General features: G+C 33.6%; 1 long non-coding RNA gene across 1 annotated transcript; it reads right to left on the bottom strand.

Moving 5' to 3' along the window:
- Positions 1 to 2,513: 2,513 nt before the first annotated feature.
- On the bottom strand, positions 2,514 to 3,460 carry LOC111211087. Its single transcript, XR_002662272.2, has 2 exons — positions 3,050 to 3,460; positions 2,514 to 2,964 (listed from the first exon to the last, which is right to left on the bottom strand). It is a non-coding gene; the product is annotated as an uncharacterized LOC111211087 (long non-coding RNA).
- Positions 3,461 to 7,479: the final 4,019 nt, after the last annotated feature.

Raw genomic sequence — 7,479 nt, 5'->3', positions numbered from 1 at the left:
CTGAGGGTCGGACCTACAAGTGTGTTATGAGTTTCATTTTTAAATAGGATTCATCACGTTATATGAAAAAAGCTTAAGTTTGCAACAATTATGGTTTTCCTATATTGTAAACTGTTGTAGTTTAATATGGGTTCTTTTCATCATTGTCTCAAACAAGTCTGAGTTACAGAGTTGCGCCGTGTGTATGTTCGTAATCTATTTTTTCACCGATGAACTCTTCATGTTTCCATCTTAAATCGCTTGATCATAAATGTTCCTGATTTGTAGCCCCTCTGTAAACCATATATATATGATTCTCATCTTTGATGAACTCAATCTGCATCTCCACATAACTCATTGATTCCTCTTAGCTTTAACCATCTTTTAGAAAATGTTTCTCTCTGCCTCTCCAGTTCGTCAAACCGGCGTCCCGGCGTCCGTCACTCAACCTTCGAGTCTCTCCGTCTTGGTCTTAGTAGTCAGAGCATAGCCTCTGGCTTCCTCCGCTTCTGAGATTCCCTGAACTTCAAGAAAGACAGGGAATTTGTGGGAATCACGGTTCTTTTCCTCGATGAAAAGGTAAGTTAATCTTCGATTTATCACACTTATTTAACATAATTGTTTTAATTTATTTCCTGATTCTTTGTTGGGTAATACTATTTGCAGATTCCGTGATTCATGGGTTTACTCCCGTCGGACATGCTAATCATTACATGCCATCTTTGAAAGCAGATTCCATTGTGAAAGTAGATCGTTTTGAGGTTGCTAGGTGCTCCAAGTGATTGCGAACACAAACCTAGAAATTGGTAAACATAGCATATTTGGCAGCTCCAAGCAAGATTACAATCAGGCAAATTCAAGTGGAATGACATACCAACAACTGAAACTGGTAATTAGTCAACAACTTATCCCATATTTTCCTTATCTGAAAAAATCTACTGTGTTTCTGATCTATTTTTTCATCTACGCAACTTTAGCCTCTGTCATGGATAGCTCTCTCCCAAGAATTGCATTGACTATGGTTTCTGGGAAGAAAAAGATCTTGCTCCTGAAAAAAAACCGTGACAACCCTGTTGTAAGATTTTAGTTTGTGCAGAACAAAAAACCTTGATTTATTTTCTATTTAGTATAGTGATAGTTGTTGACAATCATTAGTTATTTGCCAATATGTTTTTATGCGGCATTTCAGAACTCTCCATTCCAAGCGGAATAGCAGATGAAAGCTAATTTTTTTGGAAGCTCATCGACTTCAAGACAGAATCAGAAGATAGATGTTGGTAGGAGGTTAATCAAGGGAATATTTCAGAGAAGTGAGACGGCCTAGCCAGACTTCATCTTTTGTACAGCCTGAGCAAAGAGTGGAACCCACAAAACACGAGAGAGAAAAAAACAAAAACACGAAATTAACATATTCAGATCTTCTCTCTTGCATGTCTAACATCTGGCGCCGACGAAACTCAACACCCACGGCAGACGAAGCTGATGCAAGTAAACCTCTCATCAATCATGCTTAAAATCAATCTACGCTTTTCAATCTCACAAACTAAGAAACAATTTTACCTACATGAATCGGGAAATTAGTGCCCACATTCCCGACATAGAGAAAAAAAAGGAGTTGAAATCCTAACAGTTTTTTCAGTATTAGACTAAACCACAGATTCAAGGCCCAGTTATTTTGAAACCCTAACATTTTAAATCTAAATTTATTATCTTTTTCCATGCACTATTTGATTTATATACAAACAACTACCTAAGTAAACACTAACAAGTTCCATCACCCTCAACTTTGAACATATAAGATATAAAAATATCAACATATGACTTCATCGTTCATTCTTATATCAAACTCATCAACTTATGTAATATCCAAAGTCCCATCAATCACATTATAGACAAAAAACAATAAAATTCCGTAAACAAAACTATACAATACACCTATAATGTAGCCGACCCCGCGCTTGCGCGGAGACTATGCACCTAGTGTATATAAAAACCCAATCCAAACCCATACCCAATAGTTTTATGTCAATGAACGTTAGTTTTTAATCTACTAATCAAACTCCTATAGGCTTTCTTTGGTTTATCTTGTTAATCAATTTTTTTTTAATCTCCATTATCAGTTTTGGCCTTTAGGTAGTACAAATATTGTTTCCTAAACAACAAGATAACTCAAAGTATGTACACGGAGTTGGTTGAGAACCAATTAAACATATTAACCCATCGAAAAGATTTTAGAAGTATACGTTTGGAGTGTTTTGTTTTCAGTTTATCACTAACCAACTAATAAATGACTATTAAAAATTTAGTATGTAGTACCTAATTAGTGATAGATTAAGGACCTAATCATAATCATAAGTGGAGTCAACTATTCCAAAAGCACTATTTCTATATGTGGTTCAACAAAACTGACTATAGTACAATAATACCAAAGAGATCCATCAGTACAATAATCACAAAGAGATTTGATAGAACGATGTCCACTAGTTGTACAATCATAAGGTGATTATTCCACATAGAAAACATGTTTCAGAGACTGAATAATAACATTCCTTTCATTAATCTTATAAAATCATTTGAGTAATACAAAAGAGAAGATGATGCAGAGACAGCAGATGAGAGATGTCACGTCCCCTCAAAACACACAAATAATAAAACAAAATAAAAAAATCACAAACCCCAAAGAAAAAACATTTTTTAAAACTTCTGTAATTTTACAATTTTTTAAAAACATTTTCTTTTTTTTTAACATAAGAAAAGAAAATGGTCGAGTTTCTTCTTTCTTCTCAATTGCCTTTGAAAGTGAGTTTGTTTCCATCATGACATTTTTCAATATATTCCCATGCGCAAAGTAGAGAATATGGACAGATGTTCTGCAGCTTTTCTTATGGGATGCTGCAGCGGTTTGCCATATAGAGGAGGCAGATATGTACCAAAAAGTGTTCCGATATCTTTCCTGCTAGCCGGTTCCCCTGTCATTGTGGCAACCTTGGGGATGTAACAGAAGATATTAGCCAGTTTGTGAAGGCAATGTTAGAAAGTTTCTGGAGAGAGAGGAGTGATGATGTTAAACCAGAGAGAATTGGGTCGCTCATGGCTGATGCACGTTATGCCTGCGCTCAGCAATTCTTGACAGGGGCTGCCATCGTGTGTTTTGGTGTCCCAACTGCTATCACAACAAAGAGAAAGAAAAAAAAATACTTGAAGCCAATGTTTGAAATTTGTTTTGATATACTAGAATGAGTTTACAAGTATTAAGCTGCGTTAAGAGAGAAAGAGTTAAGGCAGCCTCTAAACCATAATGCTTAACTCTCTACATTGTGAATATTGTTTAGACACAAGATAGAGAGAGAGAGCCATAAATTTAGACTGAGAGAAACTTGTATATTGATTCTTGATGTTATGTTACAAGTGATGGAGAAGCCTTTAAATAGGCAATACACATGATTAAACAATTACTAAGCAAGATAAACATAAATAAATAATTCTCTAGGGAATGAGATGAGGCACAAAGGAGAATATGGACAAGGGAAGGCATGACCAGATGAGAAAAAAGGGACACGAGAGAGGTTGGCACAGCCCGCTCGAGTGAAAGTGACCAGTCCAGCTGCTTCTCCAAAGCAACACATGTGACTTCTTGTCTAATTCAAACCAGATCTTTTCTTTTGAATTCAAACTGGTTACCTTGACTTCTTAGAGGTTCCTAATGTCCATATTAGTCTCCACAACTCATTCTTTGCCTCAGTTTTCATGTCCATGATTTCCTGTCCATGATCCTCTGTCCATGATATCCTGTCCATGATCAATCAGGTTCTTCATGTCTTTACTCTTGCTTTTTATTGCTTCATGTCAACACTCCAACTCAAGCTTGGCCATAGGAGATCCTTGGAAAAGCTTGGAACTGAGAGCACTTGCCTCATTAAAAACCTAAGTGTGGAAAACCTCATGGGATAAAACCATCACTTAGGAAAAAAAAGTGTAACCACCCACAGCCTAGGGATTAGCCAGTGGGTTTATGAGTCTTATAATCAAGTTTAGGGACTCATAAACCCTGGATCATAGTCTTACTTCAATGGCAAGCAGGCACCAATGCCTTCCTTGTTTCACACTCAAAACTGCTTGGAAGTCTCAATGTGGCTGGTTCTTTGTCTCCTCCTTTCTTCTGACATCCTGCCATCATCAAAAGGTTTGATCCACGACCAGACTTTTATCATGAGCTCCAAGTACCTTATTCAAACAATGCACACACACATGCATTAATTCTCAAGGGACAAACCTATTCAAACAAGAATAAGTAGAGTTTTAGGTACTTTCCTTGCCTAAGTTTATCAATGGACATTGCTTCTCATATTTAACACTCTTCATATGACTGATATCATGAAAATAATTGTTGACGTCCATTGAAAATGATGAATCAACTAATGTGATTTCTTCTCAAGATTCATATGTGAAATCCAACTACTCCCAATCAACTGTTCTTTCACGTCCAGAAAAATTCCTTCACGCGATTGTGTATGACTAAAAATAACAAGAGACATGGTTTGGTCTGGTTACTACTGTGACTTTCGTAATCATACACCATGTGTATGTCTTGGAATCATTGGTGTTGAGGAACCAAGATACAAATGGTTTGATGTCAAACCATAAAAGTGAGTTTGACTCTTCTCTCTAATCTGTCAGTCGGTACACTTACATCTTGCCCTTAAGTTAACTCGACACATGTTATATTTGTTCAAGCAAGGTAGAGTGACCAAGGATGTCATGAAAGCAGTGAAGATTCAAAAGCAGGACATACCGAATTTCAGAATTGATAAAACCTCTATTCTCCATGTTCTACTTGGAAATGTCACATCCCTTCCAAAAAGACGTATTGTTGATCTGAATTTTCATTAGCTTGTTCTTAACATGATCATTTTCATGAAACAAACTCCACTAACACTACACAAAAAATGGTGGCAAATCCGTACTTGACTTTACTGCAAGAAAAGATAAGTTTTTTGTTTTTTTTTTTCTTTTAAGTTTGTGAGTAATGAATGATTTATGATTCACTGTCCACGGTCAATCGTCCACGATTTCCAGTTCACGATTAAGTTCGCTGACTACGCTTCGTACTGTCCGTGATTCACTGTCCAAACTGTCCACGATTCACCGTCCATGATTAATTTTACTCTATCATCCATGATTCACTGTCCAGGATTCATTCCACTATTCAATATTGACGATTCATTCCACCATCTATGATTTATTGTCCACAGCTCATCTCACTATCTATGATTCATTGTCCACAGTTCATTTCACTATCTATGCTTCAATGTCATATACGAAGTCTGATATGAAGAAGATGAACAGTAATGCAACACGTGTTGTGTTTAGATTTGTCTAAAAAAATTATTTTTTATTTTACTCATATCTACTAATAATAGCAATCCTAATTAATTCTAAGTGATGTGTCTTTTCATTTTAATTTTGCTCATGACTGTTTATTGTACTTTTTTGTTTACAGCAGTTTTTGATATCTTTTAGGTTATAACTGTTTTTATTTTTAAAAAATTGTATTTCTATTTAATGTATGTATTTTTAAATTATTTATTATGTTTGTGTTTTATAACTGTATTATTATTATTATTATTATTATTATTTTTTCTCTTTGCAGATGATCATCAAAAACCAGTTGTTATTATTTATTATTGAAGAAAAATCCATATTGGTCACAATATTGAAATGATATGAGTTTCATTTTCATCTAATAAATATTTATTTTTTATGAAATAGAAAACAATATTTTCAGGCTATAGTACTGTTTCCAAACAATATCTACGAATGAGTCTTTTCAACTTTGCTCGAAACATGTATCATTTTAATTCTAAAGGATGTGTCTTTTCATTTTAATTTTTCTCATGACTGTTTATTGTACTTTTTTGTTTACAGCAGTTTTTGATATCTTTTAGGTTATAGCTGTTTTTATTTTTAAAAAATTGTATTTCTATTTAATGTATGTATTTTTAATTATATTTATTATGTTTGTGTTTTATAACTGTATTATTATTATTATTATTATTATTATTATTATTATTATTATTACTTTTTCTCTTTGCAGATGATCATCAAAAACCCGTTGTTATTATTTATTATTGAAGAAAAATCCATATTGGTCACAATATTGAAATGATATGAGTTTCATTTTCATCTAATAAATATTTATTTTTTATGAAATTGAAAACAATATTTTCAGGCTATAGTACTGTTTCCAAACAATATCTACGAATGAGTCTTTTCAACTTTGCTCGAAACATGTATCATTTTATCTTATAGTTGTTTATTGTACCTTTTCACTTGTAATTGCTTTGTGTGTTCTTAAAATTATATTTTTTTTTTTAGTTTCATACGTAGATAATGTTCTGTGGTAGATTTATGTGAATCGTTGTGAATCGTTGCAGCCATTTAAATGAATTCTTGCAATTGTGTAGATTAATATTTGCAACTGTTTAAAGGAACTTATTACAACTTTTAATAGCTAACCATTGCAAGTTTTGGTGTTCAACCATTACAACATTTGAAACTCAATTAATAATTGCAATTTTTGGTGGTTAACCGTTGCAATCTTTGGTCTATATATATTAGTTGTGAGCAATGAAAAATGCATTAACAAAAAATTTGCAAACAAAAAAGAAATGGTACCTTCGTGTGGAGTCTCTTGAAAATATTTATACATGTAATTTCTTCTTTGATATTCTACACCTTCCAATTATTCTCTTATATCGTCTGATTTTTCATCAATCAAATTTACCGTGGTTGTTTCCTGATTTTTATTCCCACCTTCACCCCATCTTCATCGTTCTTCGTTCCTTGTTTTGCTCGACCCTTAGATCAAAAGGCATGTCTACCAAATCTGTTGGCTTTTCTGGTTTGAATTTGGGATTCCCTAAATTGATATCTGTGGGTTTTGGAAAACGATTGGTATCATATTTTTCTCTTCATACTCTTTTGAGGGTTTTCCTTTTTATGTTTTGTTGAGAAGAATCCATGTAAATTATCATTTGAACCAGCCCGATTTTAAAAAATCGTTACTTCAACGTTTTGAAATAAAATGATAAATATTTTCTTAATACAAATCTTTCACTGATTTGGTCATTTGAAGTTACAGATTGCAGTCTTGGTCTAGAGAATCTTATAACCGTTGTTAAACATAAGGCATTTGTTTAAACCGATAGTCTGAAATTGTGTTGTAATCTCATAAACACGTAAACGAACGTATATATGCATCAATTTGTGGATAAGTGCCTTCACTTTACATATCGGCAAATTTTGTTGTTGACATGTGTACACATTATTGTGGGAAATTCAACAAACTTGAAAAAAGCACTGAGGGATAATATTTGATTGGTCAAAGTTGAAAAGAACACCAACCCAAGTGGCCAAGTGCATAAAAATAATAGTATAGATTTTATGCATTATGAAAGTTTGTCTATTGTAGATTCACGTAAATAGTTTCTTCAAAGGTAG

This window comes from Brassica napus, chromosome C4 (genome assembly GCF_020379485.1).
Source record: "Brassica napus cultivar Da-Ae chromosome C4, Da-Ae, whole genome shotgun sequence".
Taxonomy (NCBI): domain Eukaryota; kingdom Viridiplantae; phylum Streptophyta; class Magnoliopsida; order Brassicales; family Brassicaceae; genus Brassica; species Brassica napus.
Note: the sequence above shows the minus strand (reverse complement) of the source record. Positions and strands in the feature narration are given on the sequence as shown.